The following is a 12,886-nucleotide window of genomic DNA, read 5'->3' as shown; positions in this document are numbered from 1 at the left end:
CCTTCATGATCAAATGGATGAAATTTTGAATCGATTTTCGAATAAAATGTGAAATGGTTTTACCAGTTAACAAAAATTGTGTTTATTTCATTTTCTTTCATCCCTTGCTTTTCGCTCTGAAAAATTCAGAATGTAAGTGTTCCAAATCCGAATTACATCGCAACTTGGGCCATAGTGTGAAATTCAATTTCATCGGATTTGTGCCCGGCTTGGGCAAAAAATGCGCTAAAACCAGTTACTTACGCCTTAATTTTTTTTGTAGGCAAATTGATGTCGAAGTGGAAAAAAATGAGATTAAATATTTCGAACTTGTTGAAAGCATGAGTCCATTGAGAACGATGGGTGAAAGCAATGGAGAAAAAAGGCTTGGAACAAGAGCAAAAAATGCAAACTCAGTTACTTGAAACATTGTGAGGGTATTAGCAAGGCTCACAAAATGGAAATTGAATTTGCAATCTCTTGCATTTGATACGCTTGTGCTTCTATCGTCCCAATGGCCAAAGCTATGAGGATGTCTTGTATCCGCTATACAAACGTGAGACGAGTATCCAATGAATGCTTTTACTTGCGACGAAGATTAAAATAGCACACGATTCGCGTATTTTGAGCTGACGTTGATAATATTCGCCCTCATGACAGTTATCTAAAACACTGACCATGCACTTTTTCGACGGAGAAAGAGAGCGGCAAAAATGGTTTACTCTGAATATGATAAGAAAATTCTCAACATTATCATCTGTTTAAGCCTGATGATAAGCTAAAAGCATTTGATATATTTTACAACGAATATTCGAAATATATATTTCAACTACTATCTAGCCAAGAGAATCTTATGCCGAATTGTGCTACAAAACAAAACCCATACCATGCGAAAGGAAAGTATTTGCACTAAAAACGTTCTTCCTATGGATTAGGGCCAAGGAATGGTACAAACGAAAGCTGGATCACATTATCTCATAGAAACTTTTGCTCAAACCGCTTGGTATGTGTAATTGTTGCCATCCATATGATTTCGTTGCCCACTTTAAGAGAGAGTTTAATGCCCATTTGCTTGAGTATCGTTGATACAATCTGTGCGTGTGCGTCTAATTAGCAATTAATCAAAGCCCAAAACCAAATAAGCTCAGATTTGACATAAGGCGCTATTGATTTTTCCTGCGGATGTCAGAAATTAACCGTATTACTGCAATTAATTTGGGATACGTGAAGCCATTTCAACGTACAAATAGCTCATATCTGAGAATGCCACAGCACTATAAAGCTTCAGATAATTGAAGGAAAATCAACCTTTTGCTTTTGTATTTAACGCTGAGCTCTTTCATCTGATATAGGTGGAAGAAGAAGAAGAATCCCGTATGGTTTCCTCAAATTCGAATTATCTGCCGTTTCTCTTTTCATCAGAATTTTGCCTAGAGCACACATCTGAGCTTATTGAAAAGTCTTAAATCGATAAAGCTAAAATGTGCACATTTCCGCACTCTCACGTTCGATGAGATTTTCACTCAATATCGTAAAAATACGCCTCACATTCCAAAATGTGAACTGTATTCAGTCAATATTCATCGGTTTTTCTTGAAAGATTTAGAGGTGACGCTCACGCTCAGCAGCTGGCAACATCATTGTAAATGGAAAACAAAATAAATGGTGGCAACATTCGTTCGAAAAATAGAACGATGAATACGCAATGAAATTAGATGAGCTTAACCGAATAAATAAAATTCTCAGTTTATGCAGTGTGTCGACTCGATGAAGGAAATCCTCAAATAAAATCCTTGTTTCATACGTGTGAAATCGAAACGCAGGTAAAATTCGGTATGTACGGCACAAATCACCGTTGAGTCGAAAGGAATAACGTATTTAATAGCAAAAAGGCATGGGAAAATGGAAATGTATTCAAAGTGAGCCACGGATGGAATAAGAAGCAAAAAATGGAAGCAAAATGCTCGTGCATTTCTACCGTCTCGAAATTGCTAAATGAATCTGTCTGATGGTACACACAATTGCCATGATTCAACCGGTTGAAATGTACGCCCGTGTATGTTTTTGCCAGTGACACACATACTAAGTTATGTGATAATCCTCACTTCCGAAGTCAAAGACATATAGCCGACGGCCAAAATCAAATAATGGCCCGCACCAGCACTGCTGGCAAAACACAAATGTACGGGACACCAAATACACAACAACCGTGCCGCTGCTTGTGTCATACATCTTCTCTGTGGCGGGGCTGTTTTGGAGTTTCTAATCGTTTTAGTTTCCAGAAGATAAACGCGCAGATGAATTTCAGTTTTTGCTCAAGGACATGGCATCTATGGTGAACTATAGCTCTGTCACTCGGTTTAATGGATTAATTTTCAGAAGTCTTATTAATTTTCTGCACAAAGTGTCATTTGTTTTGGTTAGGTTTGTTTTTTCTTCGGTCGGAAATCAACATAAATGTTTGTTTTTTTGTGTCAGCCTTTGGCAATTTTCAATTCATTCAACACTGTCATACCAATACACATTCGAAACACTCTATTTTTTTTTCCTTGTCATCTTTCGTAATGTATTTTCCTTTTCCTTGTCCTTTTTTTCTTCTGCTCATTCGTAATCTTCTTCATCTTTTCGCATTTCTATTTTGGCATTTCATTTTGTTTATTGACTTTAGTCAGTTCGCTTGAAATCATACATCTGCTCACGTTATCTGGCGCAAATAATTCGCATTCAATGTAAACGCATAACCAACTTTTATCACGGCCAAAGCCGCATTTAGCTCGAATTCCATATTTTATTCACAGAATGCAGTGCGATAAAATTTTATGCGTCACATTAATGTCTATGGAAATCGAATTCGATTCTTATTTGTGTGATGACGAGATATTTGCAATAACATTTTCGGGGTTTTTGGAATTGTATTTGGTTTGGACGATGTAAAGAACAAAACAACGCAGAATTAATGGGGGGGGGGAGGGGTTGTATAGCTGAAATATTTTTTCGCCAAAGAAAATTCCATCATTTGGAATTCATCCTTGGAGCCATTTTTGCGAAATAGTTATCATCGAATTTACGACAATTGATGAGATACGAATCTCATCGAACGAACAAAAAAAAATCGATAGTCAATTGATGTGTGCGGCATTTTGTGCTTGGCTTGTATATAGTGGCTTATGTTTGAATTTCGGTATTTAGGCACAAAATAGTATTTGCCCAACAAAAGTGAACGTAATCTCTGTATCTCCCTCTCATTTTCTCTTCAGCTCTCTATTTTTTTCGAATGAATGTCAACATTCTTGTGGTTTTTTTGGCATTTTGACGAGGAGAGACTGTAAAAATTCCGTTCGTCCCATTTTCCATCATGTTTATTCAATAAGCTTTCAGGCAATTGTCAATAAAGATTCTGCATACGAATGGAATAATCCACCTTTTTGTGGATGCGGGTAAAAGTAAATGGATTCAGAATGATTCTTCATCATTTCGAAGGAAAGTATGCGTGAAATTGAGGATCAATCGAACGAAAATGACTCACAAGCTCAAACTTTCATTAATAGCAAATCACATTTCTGATCTCCCAAAGAGACTCTCTCTCTCTCTCTCGCTATCACGTATTCGTAGAATCGATCCAGGATAATTCTTGTTGAAAAACTAAATTGTCAGCATTAGTTGAAGCCAAAGTCTACTTCGATAACAAGCATTTTTGTTCTGCTCTCCCTCCCCTGCATGTGTGGTGGCTTAAATGGGGAAGAATTGTGACGGTTTTGTAATTACATTTTCAATTTTTCCCTTACGGCGACGCTAATCTGAACGATTCAGCCATGCTTTGACAGCCTCATTACTAGGGGAAAAAGCAAGCGAATCGATTTTTGTTCACCAGCCAGGAAATTGCCTCTAAACTTGTTTTATTTTTGCTCTCTCTTTCATTCCGCTTGCATTGTTAAAATGCTTTTAAACTTTAGCGCAGTGGCATTGTGTGAGCTACGGTAAATGTGAATGAATTGAAAACAATAAAATCGAGAGAGCTTTAAAATCAGCTCCTACATATTGCCGTGCATTAGTGAATTCAAACGGTTTTTGCAAGCTCGACACTGCAAGCGATTTCGAATGGTCGTGGGCAAATGTTTGATTTGCATACTTTGCTTTCGTTTAGAATCGAGTGCATTAGCCAAACGACTATTCCACTGTATGCATTTCAAATTATTAGCAAACACAACAGTCTCAAAATAAAAAAAACGTTCTCCGCGTATACTTTTTCCAAGCGTCAAGCCATAGTTGGATTTGTTGTAAATCCGTTTTCTATTCACATTCCGCATGGAATTCAAATAGCGCAAAATAATGGATCGACTTATTTCCGCTTTGAATGTATATTTTTTGCAGCCTTTACCAAATGGACACTCAATTTCAAAAAATATTTTTTTACTGCTCCACTGTCACAGACATTTAATTTATCGCCTTGAACGAAACGAAATTCTTGCGCTGTAATTTATTTCATATGCGATTTTCCTGCCACCTCCCCATTTCGGTTCACCGGTAACGGGACAACATTTTGCGCAAAAATTGCGGCGAATAGAACACACAGCGTGTGGACGACAGTTCCAAATGAATATATGTGCTGGCCTTTTTTTGTAGTCTGCAATCTGATGATGAAATTTACATTCACAACATAAAATGAAACATACGTCTAACTTTCTAGCACAGTACATATGAATGCCATTGGATATGGGGCAACAACAGAAAAAATGCCGAAGATAAATTTAGATTGATTGTGTACATGATAACGTAAATAACTCAGTAATCCAAAAAGTTGAAATGTTGTGGGTATTTCGCTGGACTTATCGTCGTTGCTACAAATACAGTAGCGAACGACACATCATTTGGGAAATTAGATCTGTTAATGGCAAATGATACCCGAAAACAAAAAAAAAATATCTGAAATTGGCAATGTCAACATATGATTTCTTTGATTCGAGCTGGGAAATTAGATTCCACTAACGAGATATACTTTTGCTATTCTCGGAATTGTAGTTGCCGTTGGCTGTGGAATGAAACATAAAAATGACATTCAATATTTTCCGATTTTTTTTCGCGTTTCAGCCGCAGATCTACGATTTCGGGGCACAACAACGAAGTTATTGAGCAAAAAAATCGATTTTCATGTTGAAAATAAAGCAGGTAGGAATGGCAATAATTTTTGCACTTTTTTGTTCCATTTTTTCTTTCTCATCGACATTTGTCGAGGCAATAAACTATTTTTTTCCAGTTTCCTATATCGATTACCCAGCATCGAGTGCCGAGCATCGAAATCAAATTAAAAAATAAATGTTATTGATTACGTTGTTTGTTTTTTCAATTGAATTTTTTTCTCGTATTTTAGTAATGATAAAATGATAAATGCAATTTATTGTTAATTGTGTGACGAAATTGCCCAATTTACATTTATTCGATTTTACCGTTGTTCTCTGCATCGGAGAGCAAATCAATTTATTATCAAAATCATATACCCTTCAGTTTACAAACAAAAAGAACCGTATTATGTTAAATCAACGAAAAACTCATTAAACTTCATCATCCTCCAGAGAATATTGATTTAAATTCGGATAATTTGCATTGGTTCCATTGAATCAATCATGACAGTTTAAAATGTATGTCATCAAATCAGCGAAATATCTCATGAGATCTGAATATTTTAGCGACTGAAATGGGTTTGATTTTCTGCTTTCATTCACTAATACAGTGTTGGTTCAATCGATATGATTGTGTAAAATGAGTTTGTTCTTCTGCAATTCGGTTCGATGAATTCAGTCAAAATTTCATTGCAACCAAATGACGAAAGCAAATGTGTTTGAACTATTAAAATTAATTCAGAATCGTCCGTCCAAATTAGAGCAATTATTTTTACCATCAAACTGACGTTGCTAAAATTTATTCTGACTTCTGGGAAATTTCAAGCATAAGTTGGAATGGACAGGCGAAATCATCTGAATCACATCGTATTGAATTTGTTTGACGGTCTTTGCATATGGAAATAAATTCATATGCCGCTCCAATCGTCACGGGCAACCAATTTGGCGGTGTTGGGTTGAGTTTTTCCATCGTATTGTCTATCGCTAATAGTATACCGATGTCATAGACTCTGTGTGCCTCGCAGTTGGCGAAATTTATTGTGGCCCATTAGCGTTCATTGTGTTTCAATTGGTCAGTCGACCATCTGACTCTATTCATTTTTTATTTTGTTCTACAAAAGCTGAAATATTGCATAGTAAATTGGTTTGTCACGTTGCCAAAAATGATACAAACCAATCAATTTGGTGACGAAAAAAAGGGACGAGCACACCCATAAATGATATGGTCACATAGATAGATGCGAGGTTTTATTTGTGACACAAACACACAAGCCAAAAAACAAAATTGTTAGACACAACAAAAATGCAACCAAAGTCATTAACAACTCTTGATGTTTGGCGTAAATAATGATCATGTAGTCAAAAGTTTGCCACTGAAAAGGGACAACCATGCAGTCCCTGAAACCAAACAGAAAAAAAGTTTTTGCTCATCGTTCGATCAAACGTGGGTACAAAGTTTCAGTTATAGTTGTCGTTGTCGTTGTTGGCTTACGTCATTGCACCCAACATGATTGAGCCATTGCAATAAAATGGTGCAAAAAGTCGGGCAACAGTATTAGATGTCACATACGCTCATGCACACAAGCCAATCAACATAAACTTTTTCCAACGTTGACAATATATATCGATGAGATGAATCTCGAGTTTTTTCTCTACTTCTTTCTGCTCGTTACAATCCCCTAATAAATACGTAATAAGTTATCGGGAGCGCGTTGTTGCTTTTTTCCCGCCGGCGTTACATTCTATTTACATCGCAGCCAGCGTCCTCACGGAACATCACTTTTTTTTTGTGTTCACAGAAAAAAAAATTATTTATGCGCATTTTGTATTCGATCTAAAAATCATATTTCAATTTCAATTTGAATCAAGTCACACACACACTAGATTTACCATCGCGTCCAAGTGAAAATCAAATGAAATTGCACCCAAATACGAGTGAATTATTCTGGGAACGAAGCCGATATGAGATTTCAACAACAACAGCAGCAACAACAACGAATCGAACTCCGATGAAAAGAAATCAAAATCAACGCTAACGAAAGCTTTTACATGAATATTGAACGCTGATGCTGTTATTGCTGCATAGAAATGCTGTTCCCGTTACAATCATTGGGGGTAGAGAAAATGTGTGAATTTATTAAAAATGAAGAACGAAATGGAAAAAGTTTATAGCGAACGAAAAATTACAGCTGAATTGTACTGTTCCATTCATCATCGCGTTCGACGCTCACTATATTTTGATATTTCGATGCGGAGGATAAGAATATGATGGCTATTGTTTGAAGTTTTATGTTCATTTTAAGACGATGAGAGTATTTATTTGACAGTGCCAAAGATAAAAGATGTGAATGGATCGAAGAATTTTCAAGAAAAATTGAAGACTCATTCGATACTTAAATTGAAATGGTCGATTGATAATTTTCGTAGCATCATTGAAAATGAGACGTCATCAAGATGAATGTTTCGCATTCAAATAGCTACAGCATAATTAAATAAGAAAAAAGTCGAGTACTAAAGCACTTGTACAAATTTTCTTCTTCTTTTTTTGTGTACGGCTTATACGAACGGTTCACTTGCCAATAGATTCGAATAACTTATTCGGAGTACCAAGAAAAATGGAGAGCATACGAATAAAGGAAATTCAATATATAAATTTTGAATGTAATCGTGCTCTCGATTGCAACCTATCGCAATTTCATATTCAATCTACACAAGATGTGAGATCGATAACAGAAGAAAAATGAAAATGCCCAGAGAAAAACTTGAAACTACTTGAAGTCACAATTCAAGCTTGTGTACAACTTGCCTCATCGACAGTCGTAAAAGAACCATAAATTCTATTTATCCATGACAAACATGGTGCCGTTTTTTGGTGTTCAAAATCAAACAAATTACATTCTCTGTGTATATTTGTCGATGGTTTATCTCAACGACTACAATATTGTTTGGGTGTGTGTGTGTGTGCGGCACGAGAGAGTATTATAGAATAATGGATGGCAATTTCTTCTCCACTTTTTTTTTATTAAATGCTTGTGGTTTCCGGAGAGAGTGATGGCCGTTGTATGTTCATGCCTTTGCATTGAAAAGTTGCACTGTGGTTATGTACGTGTGTGCAAAATTGCAAACATGAAAACATATGTTCAGATAATCAGAAGTTTTATCCATTATCACGCGGAGGTAAAAGTGTTGAAATTTATAGCTCGACGTCTGTGCGAAATCTCTCTCGACTCAACGCTTTATATTTACCAGTTTTTCTTCTGTTCGCTCGAACGAGCGCGTATAACTCGGCCACAATGACAAAAACTCGTTTTATATTCAATTATCTAAAGTGGTTTCTGATAGCAATACATTTCCGTTAAGATTCCAATCGCGGCTAGCGATGATGTATGATGGCGACAAAATCAGACCAGACTCCAAGCATCAAGAGACAAAGCATACGATATCTTTTCTTCTTTGGTCTCATTAAATCGATATGGCTCTGGCAATTCACTATCGTCCATTTTTGCTTGAATAGTGAAAATCAATCGCGTCAAACTTAAGATAAATTGATTTCGTATGCGAAAGCAACATCAACCATAATCCATGTGTGTATGCTAGCATAATGCCAAATTGTACCAAAGTGTAAATCCGATCGTTTAGAGCGTCGTTTGTCGACAATCTTTTCTGCAAAAGAAAAAACCAAGTTACATTAATGACTATGCTGAGCTGATATTTATCACAAGCTAAACCGAGTCGATTAATCAATTTTCCATCAAACGAAAATGAATCGGAAGTTTGCCGCATTTGATTGATATTCAATAAGTCGCTAAAATGCACGTATTACAAGAATTATGTATTCACAATTTATTGAAACCAAAATCATCCATTACGGATTTCCAGTAAAACGAAAGTCCTCCCCCATTGACGTGCAAGCGGAAATGCCTGTGTTTTTTCCTCAATCTCCCCGATAAACTACATCGATAATAAGTTTTGGCCGTAAAAACCTGCGGAGCAATAAATTTAACCCACCTTTGTCAATTTTCTTCATTTAACACAGTCACTTCATGTATAACACTGGAAATGTATCTCAATAATAATGTAGCAAACTTGATACAAGCATTCCTTTCAGCTAACCTCCCAAAAACACTGAGAGACGGAACGAGCTGCGATTAATCATCAACAAGTGTACTTTGGTCGGGTTATTGTTACTTTTTAAGCACTGTGAAGCAATAACTTGGAAAAAGTAATAACGTGATACATTGTGTCGACATGAACGCATCATTACTCGTTCGCATCGAAATGTTCGTCTGCATGTTTCGATACTCTTAACGAAATTATGGCGTTTATTAGTACTTTCAGTCACAATTTGCCAATTTGAAAATGTTATTTAATATAGGAACGACCGTGTATGCCGTAAAAACAATACCATTTGCTGGGGTTCCATTAAATTTTTACAGCACGATGATATTATCGTATACACATTTAATAAAATGCGAGAACAGCACAATTTTCTTGGACGTAAAATAAAATGCGCAACGTAAATAGAACTGTGGTGGGTCCGCTCGAAGCTTTGGTCACGTCGTTGTTGTTTTTTTTCCCTTGCTTGCTTCATTGATGCAAATGAATTATCAAGGAATAAATTTGGCTTGATTATTATGAGAACAAGTTGCGTGTGCCAAATGTTTTGTTTGCTATGCAAAATTGAGTCGACACACAATCGGACGATGTATATTTACGCTTATTTTGGGAACCGTATCATTAAAACGAGTAACAAAGTACCTAAACTGAAAATTATCCGTATTCCCTTGTCTTAGCACAAGTTAGGCCGATATTGCTGGTGACGTCCTTTTGTCTGGCAATGTCTATTCTAATGACTGAAAGAATCACATTTTAAAACCCTTCGAAAACTTTTTCCCACAATAACATGGAAAGAACAATTTTTTGCGAAAATGAAAGTAAATAAAGATAAGATAAGTAGAATGTGATTACGTGCAAACATGCGCCACCATAATTTGAGAGAAAATCAGCTACTCAGTTTCAGTGTTTCACTCTTGGTGTCTGTCTTTTCCTACATTCTTTGTGCATGCTTTTCCTTTCAAGCTCTCCCTCTCTCTGTCCGTGTTATTCTTGGCAAATTGATGGAAAAAATTGCGTTTCAATTTTTTGCTTTTCATTCGTCGGAGGGGGGGGGGGTGCTATATCAGAGTTGATTGTTTGTTTTTAGCTACTGGACTGACTGACGCCAACATGTTTGCTCTTCTCTCTTCGTCTATCTCGAAGAAAGAAACCTCTACATTAATTTTAATTTCCAAATAAACTCAACTCTCGCTCCGAAAAACAGAAACTTTTTTTGCAAACTGCAAACTATTTTGAATTTTGAACGTTGCAACACGTGGAGAACAAACGGTGCATGAGCTGCAAATAGTTTTTTTTTATTGTTTTTCCAGGTATTTATACGATGTACTTTTCGTAGCAAATTGCTCTTCGAGTCGTTTACAAAATATATGATAAATGGTGTAAATTTATTACTGATGCGCTGTTTCATCATAAATTCACATGCAGTTTTATTGCACACTTCGCTTGTTGATGCATGAAAACGGGTATGTTTTTCCACCGCTATGCGATGAATACAGAAACTATAGTTGCAAAAAACTATACGCAGGTATTATGAACGTTCACACTGAAAATATATTTTCAACAAACACCTCGCTCTGTGTGAAAATCAGCTAGCGAGAACACTATAACAGCAATTTGGCCATAAATTGTTTTTGCGGCTTCCGTTTGACTCGATTTATTTTCACCAATAAACCATGTGGAAATGTAATTATATTACGTTATTTTTGTTTTGGGGTTTTTTGCCAGGGATATCGATCGAAAAGATAAGAAAGGTCGCCGAAACAGTAATTACATCCTTGTTTAGTTTGTTAAGCACCAAACAATTGGAATTCATCGGAATTCATTTGCATACGAAAATTAGCCAGCCACATTGAAACATATCGCTCACGTTTTTTTTTCTCGTATACGAATTGGCTATGGGTCGTTCCTTTATCTCGACTGAAATACAATTTCAAGCTACAGATACACTGCCGTGGCACAAGCTACCGCCAATTCAATATGCTCGATGTTCGCTCCAATTGTTCGTCACAGCATATGAATCTAATTTGAATAACCAATTCAAGCTTTCGCCACCGCGACAATAAAAACACAAATACAAATTACGTACAGTCTCCAAGCGACAATACGAAGAAACAGCAGTTTCCATGATTGACTCTAACGAACATCGAATAAATTGTGTCAGAGCAAATTAAAAGAAATAATATGAGAATACGATACTCTCTGGTCTGGTGGTGTTTGAAACGTCAAAATTTAATGCGAAGCCATGTAAATGATACCACCCATTGAGTTCGTATGATTGCTAGACGATTTCTGGAAGTGGGAATAATGGAGCCTAAAAATATAAACACATCATTATTTTGCCACTTAATGCATCTCGTCAATTTGAGCTACCGCTCAATTTGTTGTCATTCAACTCAATGCCATGTAAAAGAAAAAAATTTCATTAATTTAAAAAAAACATTTTTAGACTTTTCTACCTTTTCTGCGCTTGATTTCAATTTGAGGCGTCTACAGGCGTATACAGGGGTCTTGTGTAATGGCGTAACACCACCAATTTTAACAGGGATGTTGAAGAAGTTTGAGTTTTCTACAAAAGGCCATGGTTTTTGTCGAGTTCAGCATGATTCCATTCATCGAGGCGAAATATTGCAACTATTCGAACACTTTGTGATTTTAAGAGAAAGAGAAAGTGGAAAGGGAAGACGGAGAGGGACAGATAGAGAAAAAGAGATAGAGAGAGATTTTGGAACGACGTTTTAAAGTGAAAGTTTGGCATCGTTCTCATTTGTTTAAAATTGTTTGTCGAATTATTTTGCTAAATTGCTTTCATGCTCTCGCGCCTCTCAGGCACTTTGACTAATTAATGTGAGCCGCACGCATCAGATTAAAGTGTAAGAAAATGACTGACAATTTCCTCATGAATTTGGTGTAGTGTTAAAACCGAAGAAACCACAGAAACAGTTTAAAAAATACGAATTTTCAATGAAGGAGGTGAGCCATGCAAAGCTTACACCATTCCTGACATGTCCTACTCAATCGCATCGTAGATTCCATTGAAAATTAGCTGAAATGGAAGATGAACCGACACGAGTACAAATTCTGCATGCTTCTTCTCACCATATCCATGCGAATTTTCTTACCAATTTAATTACACTTTATGATGCGCTCTCTCGCTCTCGCTCTCTCTCGCAAACATCAACCACGTACACCCATTCGCTTTAATGAGGTTTATTTTGAAAGTTTCCCATGAAAATAAACAAAATAAAGAGTCAGAGAGTGTAATCATAATATTAATCATTAGATTGAGGGTGCTGCACACACACTTTCAATAAACACTCCACGTTATGAATAGAAAGGGAAGCATTACAAAGAATTTTTGCTTTTTTCTTCGTCTGCTCTTGTAAGTTGAGCAATACGTATGTGTGTGCTATTTGTAAGCATAACAAAATAACGAAGAAGCAACAAACGACCGACATCGTTGAAGTTATCGTAATTATTCCCCGTACGCTTGCTCCGCTGAATGGTTTCGGTAGCTTTTGCGGCGATATAGCTCGAGAATAAATTAGCTCGAAGGTGCAGCTTAATCGTGTTCTCTACTTTTCTACCAACTATTTTTCATATTTCAGCGTTTCTTTGCTATCACATCCTTTTTACTATCCATTTTTCATACGATCCGATCTAGCATAGAGTTGTTT

Source organism: Sitodiplosis mosellana, unplaced genomic scaffold, assembly GCF_009176505.1.
Source record: "Sitodiplosis mosellana isolate CC-2019 unplaced genomic scaffold, AAFC_SMos_1.0 Smas_scaffold_12, whole genome shotgun sequence".
Classification (NCBI taxonomy): domain Eukaryota; kingdom Metazoa; phylum Arthropoda; class Insecta; order Diptera; family Cecidomyiidae; genus Sitodiplosis; species Sitodiplosis mosellana.
The sequence above is the reverse complement of the archived record's forward strand: the minus strand, read 5'-3'. Positions refer to the sequence as shown.